Source organism: Caretta caretta, chromosome 5 (assembly GCF_965140235.1).
Source record: "Caretta caretta isolate rCarCar2 chromosome 5, rCarCar1.hap1, whole genome shotgun sequence".
Lineage (NCBI taxonomy): Eukaryota > Metazoa > Chordata > Testudines > Cheloniidae > Caretta > Caretta caretta.
In genome coordinates, this window is record NC_134210.1 from 31,324,370 (window position 1) to 31,340,525 (window position 16,156).

Here is a 16,156-nt window from a genome sequence, read left to right on the forward strand (position 1 = left end):
CATGAAGACGATGCAAAGAATTAATTTAGTTTCTCTGCAATGGCCTTATCATCCTTGAGTGCTCCTTTAGTGGTCCCACTGGTTGTTTAGCAGGTTTCCTGCTTCTGATACACTGAAAAATGTTTTTGCTATTACTTTTTGAGTCTTTGGCTAGCTGTTCTTCACATTCTTTTTTGGCCTTCTGAAAAGGCAACAGAAAAGGGCAACAAAAATGATTAGGGGTATGGAATGGCTGCCATATGAGGAGAGATTAATAGGACTGGGACTTTACAGCTTGGAAAAGAGACAACTAAAGGGGGATATGATAGAGCATGACTTGTGTGGAGAAAGTAAATAAGGAAGTGTTATTTACTCCTTCTCATAACACAAGAACTAGGGGTTACCAAATGAAATTAGTAGGCAGCAGATTTAAAACAAGCAAAAGGAAGTATTTTTTCACAAAACACACAGTCAAGCTGTGGAACTCTTTGCCAGAGGATGTTGTGAAGGCCAAGACTATAACAGGGTTCAAAAAAGAACTAGATAAGTTCATGGAGGATAGGTCCATCAATGGCTATTAGCCAGGATGGGCAGGGATGGTGTCCCTAGCCTCTGTTTCCCAGAAGCTGGGAATGGGGCACATGGATGGATCACTTGATGATTACTTGTTCTGTTCATTCCCTCTGGGGCACCTGGCATTGGCGACTGTCATAAGACAGGATACTGAGCTAGATGGACCTTTGGTCTGACTCAGTATAGCTGTTCTTATGTTCTTATGATATCAATTCCAGGCAAAATAATGTAAAAGCTGATACAGGGTTTAATTAATAAAAAAGTATAGAATTATAATGAATGCCAATTGCCATAATTTTATGGAAAATGGTCAAATAAATCTTTGATGAGATAACAGTTTTGGTTGATAAGGTAACTGCACAGATGTAATACATTCAGACTTGTGTAAGGTGTTTGACTTCGTACTGCATGATCTTGCTGTGAATAATAAAACCTTAAGCCCATATTTTTTCAAGCACTATTAATCAAATAATTAGGAATAAACAAAGGCCTATCAATCGTGATTGGTGTGAGGATAACACTTGAGAAAGAAGTTGTTTGCAATGAAGAATTCAACCAAGTCTAGTGATACAGTTTTCTTGGACAGTATAGACAGGATCTTCAGTATGGAACTTCTAAAATGATATCATGATAGATCTGCCTGGCCACTCTGCAATGTCCTTCCACCAATTCCTACCTCTTCCATTTCTCCTAGTCTGTTTCACCTTCCTTCATTACTTTGTTCCTTCACTCTCCCTTTTTGTGATAATGAATATGAAGGAAATAGAATTTATAGTACAAGGGAATCCTTGCTGAAACATGTCACATAAAACATATAAGATATCCCTTACCCTAATGTGCCATGCAAAATACCTTTATTCTATCTTGATGTGATCATTCTTCCAAAATAGCTATCATGATGTTAGCTTAGAAACGGGAAAAGTTTTTTCCATGTGGATTTTCCAAATTGTGCACATCTATACAAATGTGAAGGAAAGGAGGAGGGTGAGAATTGTATCTCATTCAATTCTACCTAGGTGGCAAGAAATCTGTTATGTATTTCATGCTCAATAATAAAAAAAAGGAAACCTCACAAAATTTCTATGTATTGCAAGAGGACTGCCATCTGTGCTCTATTTAATTAGGGCAGCCCTAGTTATACAGTGCAGTATTAAACGTGATCTGGCTCAAGTTAAGAAAATTCTCCTTATTTACATAGAGTGCAACAATGTTAACCAGTGAAATGTTAACAACGTAGAGAATCTGGGAGGGTCTGAAACAAAGACAACATAAATAATTGAAACCACATAGGCACTTGCTTCTAAGGATGGGAGAAATGGTTTGGGTAAAATAAGAACTCCTTCCCAACCTAAGGCTTTGCCCAACATTTGAAATAAATCGTCTTGTGTTTTTTGTTTTGTTTTTTGTTTTTTTGGTGGTTCAGCTAGGGTAATTTAACTTCTTCTCCACATGCTTCTGCACTTCTGCATTCTAGCCCAGGCTTGAGACAGGAATACTGTTATACTTCAAGAAAGGCTATTTTTGTGATGTAAGTTATGTAATTGTTATGCAAAGTTTCATGCAGAGACCACAGTGCATCAATGCTCCTCAGTAGCTTCTGGGTGAAGTTTAGGTTCTGATTTAGATCTATTAAGCTAATTTAGGTCCTGGTTATGTTAGAAACTCCCTCTTTCTCCCAGTGATACTGTAGCAATCATAGTCTCTGATCTCCATATATTCTTAAAATGTTTTGGGGACAACTTCTTATTTTAGAAAGTGGAGAAAGGTAACTGGGTAGTGCGAGGAGATGCTATTTTAGACTTGATTCTGATTGGTGGTGAATCTGAAGATGGAAGGTAACATGGGTGAAAGTGATCATGAAATGATATATTTCATTAGTCTAAGGAACAGGAGTGAGAACAGCAGAATAAGGAATAATAGACTTCACCAAAGCAGACTTTAACAAATTCAGAGAACTAGTAGGTAAGGTAAAGTCCTTTGAAAAGGAAAGGTAAGAGAAAAAGGAGCTTAGGAATGCTGGCAGTTTCTCAAAAGCCCAACTGCAAACTATCTTAATGTGAAGGAAAGATAGGAAGAATGGTAAGAGACCAATATGGCTGCATCAGGAGCTCTTTAATGACCTGAAAATCAAAAAGGAATCCTATAATAAAAAGTGGGAACATGGACAACTAACTAAAGATGAGAACAAAGGAGTAGTGCAAGCATAGAAGGAAAAATTCAGAAAGGCTAAGGGACAAAATGAGTTACACCTAGCAAAGGACATAAAAGGTAATAATAAGACGTTCTACAAATACACAAGGAGCAAAAGAAAGATAAAGGAAAGTGTAGGTCCAGTACTTAGCTGGGCAGGAGAGCTAAGGAGGATACCAAGAAGGTTGAGTGTTTAATGTCTATTTTGTGGCAGTCATCACTAAAAAGGTTAATAGTGACAAGATGTTCAACACAATTAATATAAACAACAAGGGTGAAGGAACACAAGCAAAAATAGGGAAACAACTGGCTAAAGAATATTTAGATAAGTTAGATGTGTTAAAGTCAATAGTGCCTGATGGAAATCATCCTAGGGTACTTGAGGAACCATTTGAAGCAATCTTGCAACTGTTAGTGATTAACTTCAAGAATCCATGGAGATGGGTGAGGTCCCAGAGGACAGGAGAAGGGCAACATTGTCCTTATCATTAAAAAGGGAAACAAAGAGGACCTGGGGAATTATAGAACATTAAGTCTAACTTTGATACCTGGATAGATACTGGAACAAATCATTAAACTATCAATTTGTAAGCACCTAAAGGATAATAGGATAATAAGGAATAGTCAACATGGATTTGTCAAGAACAATTCATGTCAAACTAACCTTATTTCTTTCTCTGGCAGAGTTACTGTCCTACTGGATGGGGGAAGCATAGACAGGATATATCTTCACTTTAGTTAGGCTTTTGGCATAGTCTGACACCGCATTCTCATAAGTAAACTAGGGAAATATGGTCTAGATCTTTGGTTTTCAACCTGTGGTCCATGGACCCATGGGTGTCTGCAGACTATGTCTAAAATTTCCAAAGGGGTCTAAACCTCCCTTTGAAATTTTTAGGGGTCCACAAATGAAAAAAGGTTGAAAACCACTGGTCAGGATTAAATTACTATAAGGTAGGTGTGCAACTAGTTGAAAAAACTGTACTCAAAGAGCAGCAATCAGTGGTTTGCTGTCAAATTTGGAGCCTGTATCTAGTGGGGTTTTACTGAGGTCTGTCCTGGATCTGATACTATTCAGTATTTTCCTTAATGACTTGGATAATGGAGTGGAGAGTATGCTTATAGAAGTTGCAGATGACACCAAAGTAGGAGGGGTTGCAAGCACTTTGGAAGACAGGATTAAAATTTAAAATGACCTTGATAAATTGGAGAATTTGTCTGAAATCAACAAGATGAAATTCAATAAAGTGCAAAGAATTACACATAGGGAGGAAAAATCAAATGCACATGTACAAAATTGGGAATAATTGGCTAGGCAATAGTACTCCTGAAAACTATCTGGGGGTTATAGTGGATCAATAGTATGATGCAGCTGCAAAAAAGACAAATATCATTTTGTGTTTTATTAATAGGCTGTCCTGTGTAAGACACAAAAGCGTTAAATATAAGACATTGTCTCGCTCTGGTAAGTCCATGATGGGAGTACTGTATCCCATTCTGGGCACCATACATTAGGAAAAATGTGGAGAAATGGGAAAGAATCCAGAGGAGAGCAACAGAAATGATAAAAAGTTTAGAAAACCCAGTCTGTGAGGAAAGATTTAAAAAACTGGGCATGTTTAGTCCTGAGGAAAAAACCCAAGGGTGGACCTGATAACAGGCTTCAAATATGTTAACGGCTGTTATAAACAGGATCGAGATCAATTGTTCTTCATGTGCACTGAAGTAATGGGCTTAATCTGCAGCAAGGAATATTTAGGTTAAATATTAGGGACAACTTTTTATCTGTAAGGTTAGTTAAGTACTGGAATTGGTTACCAAGAGAGGTTGTGGAATCCCTGTCAAGGGAGGTTTTTAAGAACAGGTTAAACAAATACTTGTCAGGCATGGTCTAAGTATACTTGGTTCTGCCTCAGTGTGAGGGCCTGGACTAGATGACCACTTAAAGTCCATTTTAGCCCTACCTTTCTATGAGTCCATGGTCAACAGCATCTTCTTGTTTAAAAGGGAGAGAACTGGTGGTAGTGCATTTTCCAGGAAAGGTCCTTGACTCTGGAACTCACTTTCTCCCCCTCTATTTTGGTCTGAGAGAGCATAGATTTATTGTTCATTGGCATATTGCAAGGTTCATCTTATGCTTTTCTGGGAGGAAGGGGTAGCTTGCGGATTTGGTCTGACCAATTACTGGGTACTGTGATGAGTTTGTTTTTTATTGTTAAGTGGCATATTCATTATATTGATTATTTATGTTACGCTTTGTTATATTTTTGAACATTTGTACAGACACCTAGGATTTGCATAATAATGTTTTAATAAATCAGAATAAATGCATAAATCTTTTGACTATTCAAAAATCAGGTGAGTTCACTTTGGAAGAAAATATTAAAATCATGGTAAACATATTTCAGAAACACTACAACAGTTTTCAGAATAGCAGCCATGTTAGTCTGTATTCGCAAAAAGAAAAGAAGTACTTGTGGCACCTCAGAGACTAACAGATTTATTTGAGCATAAGCTTTCGTGAGCTACAGCTCACTTCATCAGATGCAATTGTGAAGTATTGCTGAAATCCCTTAGGCTTCTAGAGGTAGTCTTTAGGGAGTCTGGACTGAACAATATTTCAGCAATATTACCAATGCTATGTTATCTGTGGTCATACATAAGTTTGGTGTTATTTCCTAACAAGCTATGGAATGGTCATTTTTGGATTGAACTAAATGATGTTTCTTGGAGAATGATAGGTTCCAAGTGATTAAGGAGTCATCAGAAATTAAAAGATTTCAGTTCTTCCTCTCGATGATAAAGGGTCTCGGTTAATATATATTCACTGCTTTAAGAATACTTGCCTGTGTCATGTCTGGACATGACTATCTTCTATGATTTAAATCCTCCCATAAAACTTTCCTCTGCTATGATGCCACAGATCACCAGTGTCTGATACTGATTGGGCAAGCAGAGACATTTACTTTTATGCTAAACTCTGTTCATTTCATTATAACCTTATCCCTCAGTCCTCATTCTGTTGTCTGTCTTGTCCACCTGTTGCATCCTGTTTGACATATATATTGTAATCTCACTGAGGCAAGGACTTGTCTCACTTGTTACTGGTCTGTATGGTGCCTAGCACAATGGAGCCCTTATCCTTGGTAGTACCATTATCTGAGACTAAGCACTATTTTCTGCTACTACAACTACTAACTAATAGAAGATCAGGGTAAAAGGAAATGTAATGTGTCTTAAGTACTTTAAGGCACAAGTAGTTGTAATATAGATTTATAAGAACTGTTAACTTTAGAGTTGGCAATATCTTTCATGCAAGATAATGCTAGCTTTTCCTATCTAAGTCATATAAAAAGAAACAGCAGGATGTGACATTTATGCTTCCATGCTGTGATAAAACCCTGGACATAACGTAACAAGTTGGATAGGAAACTTCAAGTAGGAGTTGTGTGTGTGAATTTATATATATATATATGTAAAATGTTAAAGCTGACTTCATTTAAGAAAGTGGATTGTTAAAATATACAAAGTTACATGTGTAGCCAACGTACCAATGCATTGTATGGATAGACAATAATTAATCAGCAGAATAAAATGTGGTATCCATGGGGTCCTGCTATTGTGTCTCCATTTAAACTCTCCCGAACCCTTGGCTTGTTGAGAATCTCCGCAGTCATTGAATGGGCAAAAAAATAAACTGCCCTTTCTCCTCTGTTAGTGGGTCTTTCAGGTCAGGGTCGATACATGTTGGCAGTGTGGCATAGGGGAAACTTGTGTTGTCTCTGTTTTATGGATCAATAGAAGACTTTACTATCCAAGGTCACTTTATCACCCGTATCAAGCATTACACTCGCTTTTAAAATGAACAAAACAAAATAAGACATGAGCAGAAGAGCTTATTAAGCTGCCATCAGATCAAAGACTAGCTTTAATTGGAGTAAACTGATTTACTGGATAATACATAATGTTGTTAGTAATAGTAGTTGAAATGAATAAAGATTCTTGGACCGTATCCATTAGTCATCAGACACTAGGGGATAACACATTTTTGAGGGGGAGTAGGTTACTTGTGAAGTTTATTTGTTGTGACATTATCCATTTGAGGTCTCCTGAAGAAGATAACAACTATCCATGGAAATTATCTGTTGTTTTTCGTGCAAGCTACTAAATGTCAGAAGGAGGTGGATATTGACCTTTCCATGTCATAACTGACTGGGTCATTCTTGTTTCCTGCAATCAGTGTGCAACAGCAGCTTGAATCAGACACAGATTTCATCTCTCTTATGTAGTTCACTGAAGTTTCCCAGAAGGAAATGCATTGTGCTGAAAAATCTGCACTTAGGCAGTGTCTTCTGTTTTAAGCTGCTTCAACTTCTTTTGGGTACTGAATTTTTAACCACTTACGTTTCATTTCTGTCCTGCACGAATTTGTATACCTAATTCTTGGGGACTGGAGGGCTTAGGGGATTTGTAATAGGATATGCTGTGCTGCCTATATAGGTTCCTGGTTTGAATTTGACCCCAGTTGGTACTGATTAAAACTTATTACTACAACTGACTGTCTAGTATTCTATATAGAATAAGTTGGTGGTCTCAATCTAGTTCCCAGTGGACAGGTATCCAAATCACCACCATCAGCCTTGACTGGCGGTCTCAACAGATGCCCAAGACTAAATGGGACTGGAAACTGAACTAGCCTCTCATGCCTAATGTTTGTACCTCTAGGTCAGCTGAGGTACATGAGCAAGGAAGAGTAGAAAAAAGCTGCTACCTGCAATTTACATGTTCTTTGGCTAATGAGTAGATTTCAGTTTCCAGGATTGTCATTCCATGTTCATGTTTCAAGAATTAATTTAATGATTTACAAAAATGGACCTGATTCTTTGAAGTTCAACTTGGTGAATTAATATACACATTTTCTTTCAAAAAGAATGTTATTGTTTGCAAAAAGATGTATAACATGTTGGATTAGTGTGTCACATCCCACTGTAGAGTCTGGTGCAAAGAAGAAAAAGAGGATATTAGTCTGAGCTAATACATTTACTCCTTTAGCTCAAATGAGAGGTCTACGCTTTTGATACTGATGGACCAAATAGATGGACCCAGGTTCTATTTCCCAGAGTTGGACAGCTCATAGAGAACAAATATCACTTTTATTGCACTTTGCTTGACATTTTGTTTTTGTTTATTAAAGGGGCATACATGTTGTATAATATGTTTTTGTAGCCATGTTGGTCTCGGGCTAAAGGAGAACAAGGTGGGTGTGGTAATAACAATCTTGAAAGCTTTTCTCTTTCACCTACAGAATATGGTCCAATAAAATTGTTGTGTATGGCATATAGGGCCAGTAGATATGCCCTGTGGTTGTCAGTCCATGGGTAATATTGCTTTTCCTTTCTTAAGGGAAACATATATATTGTCCCTTCAGTTCTCTAGAAGACTGCTCTTTAAAAAAGTGAGATGCTATGTCAGAAACAAATGTTTTTATATTTGTGGCAACTAGTGAGAGCCAAAGCTGGAATTTTCATGAAAGCCTATGAGAGTTAGGGGCTCAGCTACCAAAGAAACTCCCCAAGTCTCTTTGAAAATTCCAGCCTGAGATAGGAAAGAAGAGCAGGCTGCCCAATACTGAACTGATTGTGGGAGCTAATGAGGAAGTATTTAAAAGCAGGAAGACAGAATGTAATGAAAGAAACAGACACATTTCTGCAGTGCTGGAGAATGAAGGAACAAAGTGGTTAACAAGGCAATGATCATGGAAGTACTTGAAGAATTCCATGCAGACTGTGCAATTGTTATGGCTATAAGAGGGTGCTAAGTTGTCAAACAAAGTGAACTCAAGATGGAGGAAGATGAATGGGCCTCAAGAGCACGAAAAATGTCAGGACAGCAGGGAAAGCAGGAGAGATTTATCTTAGATAGCAGAAATGCTGAGAACTGGAATGGTTCAGAATCAATGGATGACTCTGAGCAGCAGATGTCTGCGAGTCAGGTTTTGAAGAAAACTGGCAAATATGAGTCACACTGCATAGCCATGGAAAAAATTTGTTTCAGTGGCAACAAAAAAGAGCACAAATCCTTTCATGGCCCACCTTCCATAGCATGAGATTTTTCAGAGACATATGGTATCAGGCTTTGTAGCATCCAATCTCATTGCATGCTATTTTTACATGTGAAATTTAGTCCCCATTACTAAAAGTGGGACCTGGAGTTAGTAATCTAAACGTATATTCCATTTCAAATGTAATAATAAAGGACTGTGCTAGATAATGCTGTTTGAGCTTCCACACAAGAAGTTCAGGGAAAAATATAGCAAGAGTGATAGAAAGAAACACACAGACAAGTGTCAATAATTACTTTCAAAGGCCAATTGCTGTTTGTTTCCAACTGTGAATAAAGAGTTTACTTCATTCCCCTTCACACTCTGAACCCTATCTCTCATGCAATAAATCATAAATAGTAATAATTATACGTTGTACTTTACACTTCACCTTTCATCTGAGAATGTCAAAGCATTTCATGAACAATTAGTTAACTCGATGAATTCATTAAGTTTCACACATTCTTGCCAGATGGAGGATATTGTACCCAGGGTAAAAGGAGGCGTCTCTCTATCTCTTCGCATCTACACCTGGATTCTTTTATGAAGGCTCAGTCCATACTTACTGAACACACTATTCAGTACATTTTAATAAGCTACATCAACTGATCCTGAGGGAAGGCTGCCACCTCTGTGGCTGTGATGGCGGGTTTCTCTAATGTCACTAAAACATTCGCTAGCAAAAGAAAATTTCCTTAGAACAGCATAATGCCAGTACTGGCTACCAGTTGAGAAAAGCAGTCAGGATCTTGCACAACAGTAATAACCTCATGTCCTTCCGTCCATCTGCCTTACATGAACCACTAAAAGGAGAAGCTGAGGTGTAACATGGGTGTCTGATACTAAATAACCCCTAGCAAATCTTGTGGTTGTAACAACAGCATAATTGTCATTACACGCCAAATTTAGGCTTTGATCCTGCAAACACTTCTGCACATATTTAACTTTAAGCATGTGAGTAGTCCCATTGAAACCCATGGGTTCTAAAGACATTGGTTCATATAAACCATGTTTTGCTTGTCAGTAACATCCGATATGGAACTATAATGCTGATATTTGTATGCTGATGGCACCACGCTGACACTTGATGCAGCCATCAGCCGAACAAAAAGCACAAGCTAGGAGAGGCATGTCGTAAATAAATTCAGAGTTGTCATTAATCTCAGTACACCCTTTTATTTCCTCATTCTGGTCTAAATTGTTCCATCATGAAAATTAACACGTGATTCCCTCAAATATTAGCAAACCTCTTGACTACAGCAAGACTACAGAGTTGATTCCAAATCCTCTTCTGCCTGGCAGGTAGGAGAGACCAGTATGCATCTAACTGTGGGTGGGCTTTGTTCAGGTCTGCATTGTCTCAGTACAAGTTAAGGTAGCAGTATTCAACCAGTAACTAGTGTCATACAATAATAGTAATACATAGTACTTTTCAAGTATAGAAATCACAGTACTACTAAAGTTAGGTAAGCATAGAATCATAGGACTGGAAGGTATCTCAAGAGGACTTCTAGTTCAGTCCCCTGCACTCAGGCAGGACTAAATATTGTCTAGACCATCCCTGACAGGTGTTTGTCTAACCTGCTATTAAAAATCTCCAATGATGTAGATTCCACACCTCCCTAGGCAATTTATTCCAGTGCTTAACCACCCTGACAGTTAGGAAGTTTTTCCTAAGGACCAGCCTAAACCACCCTTGCTGCAATTTAAGCCCATTGCTTCTTGGCCTATCCTCAAAGGTTAAAGAGAACAATTTTTCTCCCTCGTCCTTGTAACAACCTTTTAAATACTTGAAAACTGTTATCATGTCCTCTCTCACTATTCTCTTCTCCAGACTAAACAAACCCAGTTTTTTCAATTTTCCCTCATAGGTCATGTTTTCTAGACCTTTGCTCACTGTTGTTGCTCTTCTCTGGACTTTCTCAAATTTGCCCACATCTTTCCTGAAATGTGTCACCCAGAACTGGAAACAATATTGCAGTGAAGGCCTAACTGGAAGAATTACTTCTTGTGTCTTGCTTACAAAACTCCTGCTAATTCATTCCAGAATGATGTCTGCTTTTTTTGCAACAGTGTTACATTATTGACTCATATTTAGTTTGCGATCCACTATAACCCCCCAGATACCTTTCCACAATGGAGTACTTTGTATTTGTCCGTATTGAATTTCATCCTATTTACTTCAGACAATTTCTCCAGTTTGTCCAGATCATTTTGAGTTTTAATCCTATCCTCCAAAGCACTTGTAACCCCTTCTAACTTGGTATCATCCACAAACTTCATAAATGTACTCCCTATGACATTATCTAAATCATTGATCAAGATATTGAACAGAACTGGACCCAAAACTGATCCCTGCAAGACCCCTCTTAATATGTCGTTCCAGCATGACTGTGAACCACTGATTACCAACCAGTTATGCACCCACCTTATAATAGCTCTGTCTCGGTTGAATTTCGCTAGTTTGTTTATGAGAAGGTCATGTGAGACAATATTAAAAGCCTTACTAAAGTCAAGGTATACCACATCTACCACTTCCCCCCATCCACAAGGCTTGATACCCTGTCAAAGAAAGCTATCAGGTTGGTTTGACATGATTTGTTTTTGACTAATCCATGCTACCTATTACTTATCACTTTATTATCTTCTAGGAGTCTACAAATTGATTGTTATCTTTCTGGGTACTGAAGTTAAGCTGACTGGTCTGTAATTCCCCAGGTTGTCCTTATTTCCCTTTTTATAGATGGGCACTATATTTCCACTTTTCCAGACCTCTGGAATCTCATCTGTCTGCCATGACTTTTCAAAGATAATTGCTAGTGGCTCAGATATCTCCTCAGTCAGCTCCTTGAGAATTCTAAGATATATTTCATCTGGCCCTTGTGACTTTTAAAGATATCTAACTTGTCTAGATAATTTTTAACTTATTCTTTCCCTATTTTTGCCTCTGATCCTACCTTATTTTCACTGACATTCAGTATGTTAGATGTCCAAGTGCTACTAAACTTTTTATGACAACTGAAACAAAAAAGTCATTTAGCAATTCTGCCATTTCCACATTTTCTGTTATTGTTTTTCCCCCTCATTGATAAACGGGCCTACCCTGTCCTTGGTCTTCCTCTTGCTTGTAATGTACTGGTACAATGTTTTCTTGTTACCCTTTATGTCTCTAGCTAGTTTAATCTGGTTTTGTGCCTTGACCTTTCAAATTTTGTCCCTACATATTTGTGTTATTTGTTTATATTCATCCTTTGTAATTTGACCTAGTTTGTAGGACTCTTTTTTGAATTTCATATAATTGAAGATCTCCTGGTTAAACCAGGTTGGGCAACACTTCCTCTGTTTTACAAATAGGAGAAACTGAAGCTCCAGGATGTTAAGATCCAAATTTTCAAAACTGGCCACTAATTTTGGTTACCTCTGTCTCTCATATATCTTGACTTTAGTAAGGCTTATTGAAGTCAATAAGAGGGTTTCCATTGACTTCAGTGAGCATTGCAGGAGGCCTATGGATGATTGATGTTCAGACATGCTGGAATCGATGGAGCTGTGGGTGATCAGTAACTTTAAAAATCAGGCCACAGTTGTCTATACTTGAACACCAAAAATACAGGGGCTAAATTTTCAAAAGTAGCCTAAGTGATGCCCAAGGTCACATGACCTGTGCCATTGGCAGAGCTGAGAAAAGTATACAGGACTCTCAACTCTCATTCTGGTGCCTTGTCCACTGGATCAATCTGCCTTTTCGGGCTGCGGTTATTACATGTTGTGTATATACATGTACAAAAGAAAAAAAAAATACCAGGCAACCAACACAAAATAAATATATGAATATAAAGATTAGTGTAAAGGTCAATTGAAAACTACATTTTCAAAGTAATGCTGAAAAATAATGCAGTTGGTAGAATGGTCAAAAAATTAGAAATTTTTTTCACATTTTTTCCCTCACAATGTTCATGAACAGTGCTACTGAAATTTCCACACTGGCTGCTCTAAAAACCACACAGAAAAACTTGTCAATTTTCCCAGGGTTTTTTAATCAAAATTTGAAATTTTGACAACTTTTTATAGCAACGTTGAATTTCCAAACACTTTCAACAAGGCATAATGGCTAGATTTATGTGTGTGCTCTTGTTTCAAGATTCCACTGGTCTTACTCCATCCTTTCCTCTAACTGAGCATATGCAGACTAGTATTCTCAAGAGGCTAATAATATTTATACCAAATTTATGTGTGTGCTGGCAGACCAAGGTCACGGCATTTAATTTGATTATCTGGAATGTATTATTCCAGTTGCAATTTGAAAAAAAAAGTCAAATTTTATGCAAAGGTCAACAATTATGTAACTTCTTTCGGAGCTCTGTCAAAGCTTATTTAAGAAATAAGGTTTTAAAAAAAGCTGCAAGATTGCAGCAGTTTGTAGCATACATGTCAGCAAAGTGGAAAGAATATGACACACCAAATATATGTTTGTAATAGATCAGTGTGCAAATTAGCTGGATACTGTTAAGGTAGTGGCTAGATGGATCGAAGAGAACATGTTTTGGGATTTGTCATATTTCTTTCCACTCACTGACATACATGCCTCAATACTGTAGAATTCAGATCCAAATCTGGATCTGAATTTTGCTTTTGCTCCAAATTTGGGGATGTTCAGTGCTGGGGTTTTGATTTGTCCTATTATAAAGAAAAGTGTCAGCTGTAAAATTCATATCAAGTTCTAATTCCCCCCTTCCTCCCACTCCCTAAAAGTTCAAAGAGTTTTGGGTCTGGGATTTTGTTCAGTCCCATATCTAGTCACAGAGTTAGTCACATCAGCAGTAAGTGGGTGCAGGTCTAGTCCATAATTTAGGGTTGATGCTTTTTAATGTGGTCTAGTAGTTCACAGAGCAGGTGTGAATATTTCAGTGATTTTTTATAGGTCTTTTCATCTTTGTTTTTAAGTGCCTTCATGCTGAGAGGTGAGTTGTAGAACACATCTTAGGTCTCATGTGAGCAACTCGTATTACTTTTCCTTCTCGTTTAGTATGTGATGTAAAGGTGCAGGAATGCTCCTTCTGCAAACTATTATATACTCTCACATTTTGTTACGTGTTTCTTAAGTATATTGAGCTTAGCTTGCGTACTTTGTTTTATTTGCTCAGTAATCTGCTTTGTTCTGTCTGTTATCTCTTATATTCACTTAAAATTCACCTTTTGTAGTTAATAAACTTATTTCTTGTTTATAATATAACCCAGTTTATGCAATTCCTAATGGGGTGGGGTGGGCAAGAAGTGTGCACATCTCTCTTAACATTGAGGAAGAGGGTGGATTTTTATGAGCTTGTGCTGTGCAGATTTTTCTATACAGTACAAGACAGTATTATTTTGGGTTTATCTCCCCAAAAGCGGTGTGCACGTGAGGGCTGGGGGAGGCCTTTCACACAGAGCTGACTTCAGTCTGTGGTTGCAGTGGGGTGTGGCCCTACCTATGTGTGTGTGTGCTGCAAGAGGCCGGAGAGCCTAATTCAGGAAAGCAGGAAGAGGAAACCCAGGCTGATTGAGCAGGGGAGGCTCAGTGAAATCCCAAGACATCAGGTGGCATTCCAGAAGTGGGTTCAACCCATCACAGCATGATCATTTAACTGCACAATATCTCAACATCACTGGAAGCTGTTGAAGTCCAGTTAATCCACCTGAAGGTCTTCTCACATTGCTTTTCACCATTATAAGACAGTAGAATCTGTGTTAGTAGTGTGGTGAGATAAAAATATATCTTTTTGGCCAAACCATACCCCCATTTGAAGATAGGTCAAAGCTAGTGTAGGCATGTTGTGCAGGCTGGGGAAATCCCTATTTGTGGTATGGAAATATCTTGAAAATCTGCATTTCTGCAGTTGAGATAAATTGTCTTATCAGCAGTTTATCTTACGTCCACCTCATGGATCTCATTGATGAATATATAGTCCGTTCAGAGTTTATTTCTCTTCCTCCTTTCATGTAATACTAGTTATGGTGAATGCTGATAACACAGTTGTTCATTTGGCCTTACTTCAGACCATCTTTGGGAGGGCCGAAAAATGAATATAAGTACTAAACATTCAACCCCCATGTTTGAGGATCATGGTTAGTAACCTGGTAATCCTTGAGCATTTTTGTGATACTTGTCAATACTCTCCAGCCACTAGCTGTGTGTTTAGCTTTGGCTTCTCCTAAACTTAAAAGTTTAAAATATTTGATGAAGAATATCTATACTGGCAATAAATTGAGTCTGGGTGGAAATTGACAGACTGATTGCTCAACTTGCACTGGAAATGTTCCTCTTCCCTGAAAAATTCATTTTGTATAAAAGTTTAATAGTTTTTAAAAGGTTTCTCTTCCATACAAATGAATAGCATGTTGGATCTACTTCATGTAATGTGTAATGCTGGCATTAATTTTGTCTTCAGAGAAAGACCCTCTGTCAGATTGCCAACAGGCAAAAGGACTACTGAAGTGATGGCTAAATGATTTAGAAATTAGTAAAATGGTGAATTAGCCATTTAAAATTTATCTAAGATAATGAAAACCAAGTAGAATGATTCAGACCATAAAACAGTATGTCTGCAGCTGAGGTCATGGGCTATGCTGTGCGAATTCCTATGTTCAGTTCACAACGGTAATGAAGAACATAGAATGTTTTGATTCTTCATGTACTAGCTTATCCCAAGAGAATACTAGATTCTAAGATCTAATATGAACATAAGCTCTTCTGTTTCCTTGCAACATGTTGTCTATGGTAATACATGCCATGTACCCTATACATTTAGGTACTTGATGTATTCGCCTTCAGGTAATGGGATATTGATATCCCAGTAGTTTCACACTGAACCAAATGGCCAAACCTGTGCATTTTTATTTTACTAACGTATCAGTTTATTCATCACATGCAATATATTTATGTGAAAGCAATGTACAATTTCCATAAAAATACCGATAAGGAACTTCTGCAGTCCATTTCCTTTTTATTAATTATAGTAGCCTGTAGAAGCCCCAAACAGGATCCGGGCACCAATATACTCAGTGCTGTACTAACAAGTAGCAAATGACAGTCCGTGAGCCCCAAAAGACAGTTCCAAAGAGCTTCCATAAAATTAAATACTAGGATCAAACATCTCTTGAGTGGATATATGCAAATATAAAACCATAATTTCCTGGAGTAAAAAAACAATGCATTTTTCATGTTGAACCTTTTGGCCATAACGTGATATGAAACAGGTAGTTTCTTGTATATATTTAATGTTGTCATTGTCAATTGCTTTGAAACTGTTTCCATGAAGCAGTCTCCTTGACCAC